This window comes from Sinohyriopsis cumingii, chromosome 8 (genome assembly GCF_028554795.1).
Source record: "Sinohyriopsis cumingii isolate HCF-2022 chromosome 8, ASM2855479v2, whole genome shotgun sequence".
NCBI classification, from domain to species: domain Eukaryota; kingdom Metazoa; phylum Mollusca; class Bivalvia; order Unionida; family Unionidae; genus Sinohyriopsis; species Sinohyriopsis cumingii.
In genome coordinates, this window is record NC_142968.1 from 47,407,732 (window position 1) to 47,420,477 (window position 12,746).

General features: G+C 35.8%; 1 protein-coding gene across 1 annotated transcript in view; it reads right to left on the minus strand.

The window, feature by feature from the left end:
* LOC149793430 (beta-1,3-galactosyl-O-glycosyl-glycoprotein beta-1,6-N-acetylglucosaminyltransferase-like) overlaps positions 1 to 8,264 on the minus strand; it is a 75,405-nt gene extending 67,141 nt beyond the window's left edge. The window contains exon 1 of the mRNA XM_089967419.1: positions 8,135 to 8,264. The gene's annotated coding sequence lies outside the window, so the exon portion shown is untranslated. The remainder of the gene's footprint in view (positions 1 to 8,134) is intronic.
* Positions 8,265 to 12,746: the final 4,482 nt, after the last annotated feature.

Genomic DNA, 12,746 nt, shown 5'->3' on the forward strand with positions numbered 1-12,746 from the left:
TTAGGATAATTTACATGTTTATGTAGCAATCCCTAATGTACCATCTACTATGTTTTAGATGAGAGTCATTTGTTTGAAGATTCCCAAGAAAGAGACGTTACATTTGATTTAACATTCCATTAAATTTGATTCACATGCCAGTAAATTTGATTCACATGCCAGTAAATTTGATTCACATGCCTTTACATGCAGCTTTAAACATTAAAAATGCATTTTTCACAATCTGGTTGTAAATAATATATTTTTTGGTTTTCTGCTTTACAACAGTGCAAGACAACCATGTTATTTGGCACTTTGCCCAAGGACATGCCATGGTAGAGGAATAGGCTGGCCTGAGGATAGGATTTGAACCCTCAACCGTTCGGTCTTTAGTCCGGTCTCTAGTCAGGCACCTTAATCACTGAATCAATGCGGCTTCTATTGAATGCGTGGATTTTAAAAGCTAGGCCTATGTATGCATAATGAGAAAGCACGAATGTTTAAATCATGTATGCGTGTCTTTTTACAACCTTTTGCATTTGGACAGATCAGTCAGATCAACACGAATATTTTCCAGTCAGATACAGATAGGTCCCATACGAATTTTTATTTTATAAAAAAAAGGTCACCACTAAACCGTAATATAAACACGTAAAGCGTTTCAATATATATCCTTTATTTACGTGCATGTCCTGCTGTGAGCCGGTATAGAAATTCATTGTCACGATATTACCGCACTAATCCATCGTCAGAAAAATGTTAGAATTTATTGACGTTAATGTCAGCGGTTTCATAAAGTATGTTCGTGTAAGTGTGATTGTGATTTGGATTTCTAACGTATCTTTTTAACAAAATCAGTGATATCGTTACGACGTCTGCAGAGTAGCAGTTTATAGTGATGTCTAGCAATCATGTCGCAGAATTATGTCCCACCCAGTCACATTATCCCGACCAGTCCTGACACTAACCTCTAATTCTGAGCGTCTAGTGAGGCAGCTATTAGTACCATTATTATAAGTCTTTGGTGTGACTCGGCCGGGATTAGAACCCCCTGCATCAGATGCGGACGCTCTAACCACAAGGCCACCGGAGCGGTCTCATAAAGAATATGCCAAATAAATTATCGTAAGAGACTGACAGACAGTTCCGATTCAGCTCAAAATTTAAACTCGTGTCACTTACAAAACATCGATGAGGGAAGTTGACAAAAAGAAATCAGTCTGAAAAAGCATTGCAAAATCTGTCAGATGGAGAACGATTTTCAGGGATTTTGGAATTTGTTGACATAAAAAATTACCCAAGGTAACCAATCGATTTAAAAACAAACATAGGATACAGATTTTCAAGAAGTAGTTAACACTCCGAATATCGATGTATTTGATTTATCATATTCTGAAAATATCACAAACAGCATCTGCTGACAAAAAGAAATCGGAATGAAAACTCAGTGAACATAAGTTGGTAACTCCTTTTGGGAAGAATGATTCCAATGGATTCTGGAATTATTTTCAATAACAAATTAAGCCAAGGTAACCAGTGGATTAAAAATGTTTTAATCATTTTGAGGGAGTATTTAACCCTCCGAATAGAGATATATTTAACTTTTTTGGAAAATAATATTGTATTGACTCGGAAGTCAGTGAAGGAAAGGTTATGAATACCGTTAATCGGGGCCCCGAGTGGCCGAGTGGTCTAAAGCGCTCGCCGTCACGGATCACTGCCATATCACCTCTGTCTGCATGGGTTCGAGTCTCGGGCTCGGCCAATGTGGATATGTGAGAAAGCTTGCCGGTAGCTTCTCGTGGGACGGTGGATCTTCCCGGGATTTTCACGGGTTCTTCCTCCACCATTAATACTGGCGGCCATGTATAGCCTATCTTGTGCTGAAAAATGGCGTTAAACCCTACAACAACAACAACAACAACAACAACATACCGTTAATGAAGTGCAGTCGGCCTAGGATCATTGTAGTCGTGGTGATAGTGGCGGTAATATGTTAGTTTATAAATTTATAAAGGTTGCAGTAAACTATATTTCAAAGTTGTTAACATGTTTATGTAACTGTAACGCCCTGACTTTGCCTGAAGTTTGACGCTCTGCTGTAAATGTGCCACTTTATTAGAAAGATGGTCGTTGTGATCCAAATAATTAGAGAGGAGTTAAATATATTCATTATCGTGAGCGAAGGTTGTTACCACATTTTTTCCAGTAAGGGATTTCACTCTGTGTATAAGTAAGTGACAATAAGTGTTGAGAAAACTGGAATTCTAAAAGCGCATAGTATTATGGAAAATATCTTTTCACTATATTACTTACTTGGAAGCATTTGAAAAAAAGAACAGGAAAGTATCAGTGTACGTTTATTTAGCTTAAAAACGGTATAGACAGACTCAACATAAATTGACTATTAGCGAAACAGGCGCCTTGAGATATTCCGTTTGGATAAACATTCTGATGAAATGTAATAACAAATCTGTAAACAAATCTTTGAAGAAATATCTGATGCCAAAGTTTGCAAATTTTGGCCTACACCTCTAAAGTATATGGCATAACGCACCTGACATACAAAAAGTAATAGGTATATATGTTGTGTAATTGTCTAAGTAAAGTACATCGATTTTCACGATGCATTTTGGACATTAATTACATGAAAGATTACCAAAGTCTGTTATAAATGTACGTTTCATGGTTCTGTAAAATAAACTTTTGCTTGGGTCAAAATGTTGAAAATCTTTTTCTAAGTAGTGGTTTTTGTTATGGTATGGTAAAATGAGACGTGGGAGATAAGAACATATTTTATTAATCTATTCAAAGTGAGATGAAACATTGATACACAAAAAGATGTCTGCAAACGTTGACGTGGCAAGATTGAGAGTTTGTAAACTACAAAAACAGAAGTTTTGTTTTGAAGAGTTTTTGCTTTTTAGAAAACTTATACGAAAGAATACTCTTTGAAAATTAAACGGGTGAACCGGGGTCAGTTAGATGAAAGCGTCGATAAGGACACTTTGAAAAATTGCAATCTGCAGATAGAATCTTTCCATCTCGTAGCCTTAATGTTGCAGAAATATAATATTTAAATTTTGTGTGTTGTTGTCTAACACTTACTAAACTGCATGTTAAATATTTGTACATGCAACTTCATATCGATATGTGTATGGCTTCTTAAAAGGCAACCATAGAGACACCAAATTATGCTAAAGACACAATCTTATGATTGATTATTTTTCTATTTGTTAATTGTTTTACTTGAGATGAAAAAAACACGAAATATTGTGCAACCGCATTTTGTTAAATTTCATTATGGTAATCACTTCCTACGCATGTATGCATTAATTGTAAACATGCTTTTTATTTTGATCGGCATCATACATTACTGACATAAACACACATGTATGAACACATTTCTAAACGATTATATGAATACAAAACAACATTCGCATTACGTTTACTATATAATACGTATGCACTTACCATTTTAAAATATACAGAGATCACTTCATGCTTGGCAGTACAGGTAGTGGTATGTCGATTTCTCCCAACATTTATATCGTAAACATCTGCATATACAAAGATCACTTCATCCTTAGCAATACAGGTATTGCTATATTGATTTTTAGACACTTATAGTATAAACGTCTGCAAGGATTCGTTTACAGGATAAGTACGTGTTGGCATGGTTATATTACTGAAATTGATTTTCATAATAATATCAGTAATGCACCATTTAATCCAACTGCATAGTAGCTTTCAATGTGATGTACGTGATAAGGATTGATCCCGAACTTTATTTCCCTGCGAAAAAGGAAATGTAATGTGCTGTTCTTATTGTACATAAAGACACTAATACAATTTCCTTTCAATGCCCCCCTCCCCCCCCCCGACTCATTAAAACGAGAGTCCCTCGAGGGTACTCGCGGTTTATCCTGGGCGAAAATAATTTCCAGGAATTCAGGATGTCAGGAGGTGGTGAATAGGTGTGATCTCCCCCACTCTTTATGAATTTTGGTTATCGTTATCTAGTAGATGATCAGCGACGATGTTATTGACCGGATCGATTAAATAGTAACATAAAATATGAAAATAACGGATGGAATAACATAGTTCTAATCAGAGATACAGAAAATAATAACACGATACCGTATGTAAAATATATAATTTTATAAATTGTATAACAAAATTAAATCGAACATGACATGTGAATGATTCATTTTCTCTCAGAAACAGTCACACAATTATGCAAAACTCAATTAGCAGCTCTGTTTTACTGATAGAATAAATTTCATCATCTGCTCGATTGACTAATCGAACTCAGATAGCGGCATGACAACATCATCTGATGCTTCCGGTCTTTCCCAAATCAGTGATGGTGATAGGTCGGCGTGTCTGTCTGTCTGTATCTCTCTCTCTCTCTCTCTCTCTCTCTAGGCTCGTCGGTACCTTCACCTCTTGGTTGCACACTGTGCCTCTTTTCTACTGTGCAATCGTAATGGAGCTAATTTGCCCCTCAAAAATAAAAAATAATACCCCGCCCTAAATGCATATCATTTTTGGTTCTCTCTCCTGGGATCTTACAATATTCTCTCTATTGTGCACCAGATATCGCCTACCGAAATGCAACAGAATTAGCTTTGGTCATTTCGCAAGAAATAACTCCCACTATCACATTAATGTGAATTTATGTATGTTCTATCTACTCACGCATTCCAACTGAGACCATGACATAATCAGACCTCTCAGATGATATTGCTGTCCCCGCTGTGGCTATTCATTTACCTGCTGAACTAAAGTTGGCACACTTTCATCGATTCTCGTTTGAAGAGTATTTGCAATTTAATTATATACAAAATCATTTACCGATAACTTATATAGTCAAAAAATTTGTATCAGATGTAATTCATGAAATCATTTTGCCGCTATTGACCTTGCATTAACATTGCATTATTATCAAGCCTAACTGTTAACCGAGTGAGTCATAACTAAAATCTAATGCATGCCCCAAACAGGTGCCCCCTTGCGGTCACCAATTAAGGGCGAGTATAACCCATGCGTCAAACATAATGTTTACGTGTCACGTTGACCCCAGACAGAATGTACAGCGAAATTATCTGCACAAAATGTTGCACCATTACGCAAGATAAGACCCTTTATTAGATTTAACCGTTTAGTGTTTAAACCATCTCTGATATATTCTTAAGTGATAACATGATTTTTTTCAAATTAGCTCTTTTGTAGACATGCTGAACGTGAGATTGGCATCATTTTCATTTAGGACCAAGTGGACATCATTAGAAGTCTTTTGGTAAAAAACCCATGTCATAATGAGCATCCATTCAGGGGGAGTAATGGCAACAAGATTTTCATGACAGGTGTCGTGGCAGTCGTATTTGACGTACGACGGAAACTATTTTCATTTTGATTAACTAGGTATCATTAGAAATCTGTTGGTGAAAATGCCATGTTAATATATGGGCATCCATTTGGAAGGAGTAGAGATTGCCATATTTACAAGATAGTCACGATGGTGGCCGTAGTGACGGTTAGCAATATTTGGTTAGGACCAGACAGACATCGTAATAAATCGTCTGTTGGAAATCCAATCTCAAAATTACTTCCCATTTAAAATAAGAGTTGTAAGATGGACACATATTGGAGATAAGATAGTCACCATTTTAATCTAGGTTTAATAAAAACAAGATTTTTTTTTGGTGGGGGGAGAAGATCCCATGTTGAGATGACATTCATTCAGAAAAAATAATCATTAACAACATTTTTAAAGTATCCACTGTGGCAGCCATATTAGACTCCGTATCACCATCGTCTTCATTTAGAACCAACTAAATAAAAGCCATCTTGTAAAAACTCCATGCCAATATGCTTTCCGTTCAATAGAAGTCACAATAACAATACTTTCAAGATTGACATTGTGTGGCGACCAAATTGGATGTCATATCTGCATTAAGTTCATCTAAGACCAACTAAATATCATAACAAATATTCTGGTGAAAACCACCTAGCCAATATGACTAATTTTAAACGGACTTGTGATATCAGGGTTTTTATGATAGCTGTAGTGTCGGGCATAGTGGACATCAGATCGCGGCCAATTTTTTTTTAGGGCCAACTAGACACTATATGAAGTATTTCAGTGAAAACCCCAACCATCTGTTTAGAAGGAACCACTATAAGAAGATTTGATGACTATAATGGCCGCCATATTGAAAGTCATATCGGCACCATTTTCATTTTGGGTTCAACTAGGTATCAAAATATGTCTTTTTAGTGAAAAGGCCATTTTTGATATGACTATACACTTAAGAAGAGACGCGATAATAAGGTTTTATATTGGTTGTCGTAGCAGCACGATTTTCATGTAGGTCCAAGTAGACCTAGTGATAACGATCTGTAAACAGTTTGACGGTAATTATCCAAGTAGTTTATGAGGAGTAGAGATAACAAACTTGTGCAAACGGACAAGCGGACGACGGACGACAGACCATCCCGAAAGTTCTGATCAATGACCAGTAAAGCTTATAAATTGTTGTGCCAATTTTTTTAGAATAAATGCACTAGATTGACAGCAGTGTAATAATAATAATAATAATAATAATAATAATATTATTATTATTATTATTATTATTATTATTATTATTATTATTATTATTATTATTATTATAACATGTGCTGCTCTGAGTTACATCTTGATATTTGTACCGGTCAATTCTGCTGACGATACAAAGTCCGACATACCAGTCGTTATTCTAATGCCCGTGATCTATCGAGTACACACACGCACGTACGCACACAAACTCTTCTTCTTAGAGATCATCTTAAACCCATTTTTAAAATTCATTAATTCGTGTCATAGAAATGGAATACGTTTGAAATTATTTGTTACTCGTTATGCTGACGATACTGTAATTATTGCTGATAATGAAAAGGATGGTCAGAAAACTTTAAATACATTTTTTTAGTGCAGTTTATTATGATAAAAAATGAGTGTAAAAAAATAAAAAATATCTCGAGGCGATCGAACTTTTTATTTCGTATTTGAAAACGCATCATTGTAAAATGGTTGATTAGTTTGATATTTATATTTGCTTTTTAAATTCAAAAGATAGTATGCAAGCATTGCGTGTCTTATATAAAATAACTAGTATTTTTTAATAATTGGATTTATAATTAAAACTGTTTCATACAACAGTTGTGCCGTGATTGTTGTATGGATGGGAAATGCTTTATTGATGTGAGATATGGAGGTTTTATTGATAATCCTGTTTTATAACATGACACGCTGACTTCGTACGTAACGTTTTACTAAATAGCATCCCACTATGTGTGACATGAAAAAACAGAGAGTAGATTTAGTAAATTGATAGAACTGAAATTTAAATAAGTTTGTGTCAATGTAAACTCAGAATAGTTATATTTATTTCTAATTTTCTCCGTATTGCCAGACATCTCTCTCTCTCTCTCTCTCTCTCTCTCTAATAGCAGCCATACCGTTAATAATATGCGCTTGTACTAACTCAGTTGGCAATACAATTCATTTCTGTCCTGTTATAAGTTTTCCTATTGCTATGTGTGTGTGTGTGTGTGTGTGTGTGTGAATGTATGTAGGTTAACAGATGCATCTCCTTCTCTTATCTGTGGAAAAATGTAGTTCGCATGAATTTTTCCCAAGGGTGTGTGGGTCGTAAAGCCATTTGGGGTGGAGTCGGGACATAGCCAAAATCAAAGGGACCAGGCTCAATGGATTTTTAACAACAACAAAAAAGTCCAGGGGGTGGGCAACTGTTTCCCCCATTCCCACCTACCCCAGACACCCATGCTATGTAGCTCTTGATATTGTTGATGTGTCGGCGAATTTACAACCACATAAAGCACCATGATGTCGGTTCAAGTCTAAAGACTTTCAACAATTACTGACCTCGTGTCAAGAAATGGGCTAAAATGTATTCCGTTTTTACATACATCATCATTTACATGACTTTACATGACTTTACATGACTTCGACCAGTTGCGAGGATAGAATTTAGCACAAGCATTGCCTGAACGAATGAGGAGTAAATTTACCATAACGCATAAAATAGCGAGATGGAGTAGAATACAAAGTGCACAATGGAACGTGTAAAACATCAAAAACACGACTTACATTTTTTGGTTTATGATGAAACTCTATCTGCTTTGACTCTATTCTACCTCAGTAGGGTGTTCTGATGCACCACATACAAAGTAAACCCTAAATAGGCTGTTGTAGATAAATGCCTGCAACATTATCAACAGACCGGAAATGTTTGTTTTCGTTTATACTAATTGTTATCAAAATAGAGCAGACTGAATCTCAAAGTTCAATTATTTTTTCTTCTATCAACCCCACAATATGCCTGGATTAACATTAGCGTGTGGCCGTGCAACGCAAGTATTTTAATGTGAATGGGATTTTTGTTTACTTGTGGGGGGGGGGTGTTTTTACAAAACTTAAAAGCTGAACTATATATGTCTACAGTATCTCGTGAAGGTAATGACATGAACTTTGAATGGCATATAAACACCCTTTTTCTTGCTTATTGAGTTGCTTAAAGATTACATTCCTTTTACTCAAAACGCCACATATGTGTATGGAAATTATCCCATTCTTATTTGAGAAACGTATCCATTTCCATTATTTCCACAGCTATCGTCAAAGAGGTTTTGTTGGAAAAAAATCGCTTAAGCGCAACCTAAGTTTGAGTTCATATTCTCTCTCTCTCTCTCTCTCACTCTCTCTTTATGTACACACACACTTACACACACACATATATATATATATATATATATATATATATATATATATATATATATATATATATATATATATATATATATATATATATGTATATATATGTATATATATATATATATATATATATATATATATATATATATATATATATATATATATATATGTATATATATGTATATATATATATATATATATATATATATATATATATATATATATATATATATATATATATATATATAATATATATATATATATATATGTATATATATGTATATATATATATATATATATATATATATATATATATATATATATATATATATATATATATATATACATACATACATACATACATACATACATACATACATACATACATACATACATACATACATGCACACACAACACCAGCATTAACCAATATCTTTACAGGCTGCTGAACCGAAATAGAAAGTACCATGGTAAAATGTTTCCAAACAGATGTTGCCTGCATTTAGTTACCAAACAACTACCTATTGACGACCATGGCTTTAGAATCTGCCAAAAGCCGCAGCGTACACTCAAGTCTTAGCCCGGTAAATACATTCTAAAATTCACCGTGGTGCAACGGAAAATGAAATTTTCTTATTTACTTATTTATTTATTCTTTGTAATGAGATGTGAGAGAGGAACTAAGCCACCAATGTTTTACCATGCACAGGACTCGGTTGAAATGTCTCTTATTCACTCGATGTTATTGGGAAATGGATTTCACCATAGCTATCACCGACTGCAGACAATATTACGACCAATGATGATACATGAAAATCTTCTAAGGCAAGATATTGCTTGACCAACGATTATCTATTTGTAACCGATACCAGCGCCCATGATCACTGTCACTTTATTGACTCATACTGATGAGCCACACACAGCGCATGCAATCGACGGTTACGAATATACCGTAACAAAACAATAGCCCCTGTTATCCTTCAGAATGTACATGGATACGATGGAAATCTGATTATCGAATTGGTCGCGGCTGTGTCCAATTCAGCGATTAGCTTTATCCCCATCACTAAGGAGAAATATATGACTTTTTAGGCTTGAGAAACTTTAGTTAATCGATTTATTCCAACTTCTCAATTCAAGAATGTACAAACACCTGAGCATCATTGCAGCAAATAGTAATGATGGTTTTACATTCACCCATCGATACGGTGGTGCCGCTGACGACATAATGTTTACTTTGCTGGCTGGTAAGGAATCTATCTGTATGGGTGCATGAACGACTAGTGCAAGTTTACTAACGCTCCTTTACAACTTACGTTTATGGTTCACATAATTTTGCACCAAACTTGTTCCTAACCTAATAACTGAGAGCAACTACATAGTACACGTACGGTTTTGCATTCATATCTGCGATTCGGATGTGTACACAACGAATCAATGGGTGCATAGGCTTCGCCATACAAATACATACGGATCCGCGCATCTCAGTCACGACATACGTGTAGATCTGAAAGACAACGATAAATGTTCATGATTTGGTGACCTTTGGAATGTCCGGTCCGTTCTTTTAGGATCATATCAGACATATGATTGTAAATTTGTGTCAGGGAAAGTTATCTTTAAAAACAATTTGTTCCGAATGAAGTGCTCACTTTCCGAAATTCAAACGTAGCGATTTGATCGAACCAGAGGGTCATCAGAATATGATGTGTTATTAGTATATAATAGATCTCCACGCAGGACTGTGGACATATGATTTTAATTAGACTGCAAGAAAGCCAAGCTGAAGTTGGCAATACCAATCTATGTTGGACTATCAGTGTTGAATTTATCAAAGCTACTCTGTGAAGGGGCAAATTTCTGGCGATATCAAATCGACATACTACCGTGTTCGGTAATGTCCTTTAGAGGGATAATTTTATTCTTAATTAAGCATTTGTTTATACAGCAGTCAGACGGACTATTAGGGAAACAGTAACTTTATTTTTGTGGTAAAGTTGTCACATTTGAAAAATCACAGAAACTATGTTACTCAAACTACCAGGTCAAGCTGACCCTGACTTTGGCGCCTCTGGCAAAAGCGGCAGAGATATTTGATTGGTTACGTTAAATAAGAGGCGTGTTTCCCACACAAAATGTCCTAGGTTGTAATATCGCCACATCGAAACTTTTAATCAGTCTAAGCTTTTCCTGTACAAAAAGAAAAACCAAGAGTAGACTCCGAGGATTTGCAAGAAATTTCCTCGTAAAAGAACTGTTGTCCAAAGGAGACTGTTGTGGAAAGAAACCGAGGAACTAATTTGGCGATTAGAGGGAGGAACGTTGAAAACAAAGGGAGAAAATAGCTCCTGAGACGTATACTATGACATTATCCTGAGACCTATACTGTTACGTTATCCTGAAACGTATACTGAGAAGTATAGAGATAAGTACAGTGGGACGTACAATCCTGTGACGTAATCCTGCGACGTATTAATTTCTGAAACGTTTTCTGATAGTATACTGAGACGGATGGTGGAACGTATCATCCTGAGATCCAAGGGTCTGAACAGCTACAGTGGAAGCAGGGCAAACTGGGGACGAGCAGGTTATGCAATCGTCCAAGACGTTGACTTCGATTGTTCACTCGATCCTACGATGACCTAAATCTATCAGTGAACATATCGGCTATTTTATTTAAATCTATTTGTGTTTCTTTGTAATTTTGTGAAAGTTTAATTTCTAAAAGCAGAGTATATTCCTGATGTAATGAATTCTTACAGTTTTTTTATGTAATTTATTAAATTGTTTGTTTACATGTACGGGGGCTCGTGTTGGTTTGTTCTATATATCTACTCAGATCTCCATCTATTTCACCTATAAGTTTCACCACTTATATTTATATTTACTCGAACCGGGCAATAACATCGAGGGCGGTCAACCTCTAGATAACGAAAATCAAATTAAGCTGGACACCCACCAGAAAACACCTCTTACATACTCATATATGAATTCTGTTATGACAAGATCAGACCATTTTACCAATGCTAAGAAGCTCTACATTGACACTGTTTCACTTCCTATGCATATCACGCTGACGATGTCTATACAGAGAGAGGGTCGGGCATAGTAGTAAATGAGTTTGACACAAGTAAGTATCAAAAGGACCGTTTACTGTTTAGTCTTGCCAACATAAAGATTGTTGACAAGTTCAAGGATGCATGTGCGGGAAAGCCAATTGAAGAATATATGGGACTGCGGTCTACTATATAATCGATCGTAGTCGCACCACAAAGCGATAATAACATCAGAAGGCGAAATGAGTTCCCGAGTTTCTGTCGCGATTGATCTTAAATGCGGACGCGAATTTACACACACAGCATATCTAATCTTGTCAATAAAAGTCCATGTTACTGGTATTTATCGTTGAACCAATGTGAGTTTGTCACCGCGTAACGCCAAGTAATGGATATTCCGTGATGGAATTATTGCTTATGCGTACAGACATTGCGTTGTTGTGAAGAAACTTACGTTTGATTTTCTAGCATATTTAAATATACCTTGGTGTAATTTTGTGTCAGCAGTAAATGTTTGGAATTCTTCTTGCACAACTGCTATAATTCGGTGACAAATCCAATTTTCATTGGTTCACTCGCCATCGATGCTAAAAGAAAATATGTCGTCTGTCCTAGAAAGCTATACTGTCTGAGACTGTAAATGCATTAATGGATCCTGCCGAGTCAGTAGCACAACGGTGTCCGGCAATGAACTCCCCCGATGAATACAGATCCAGATACAAATTCTTTCCGAGTGAATCTAATTCATGTGGTTGTGAAATCTTTTTGGAGTTAACGATGCCGAATCGCCTCAGCAGAACTTAACCCAATTGCTCGTGTGATTTCATTATTCATCACTGCTATGACTGATCGAAGCCGTGTTACCCACACGCGAGATAGCTCTAAGATCTGAGACCAAGATCTCAGAATCTGAGATACATCATTGACAATTC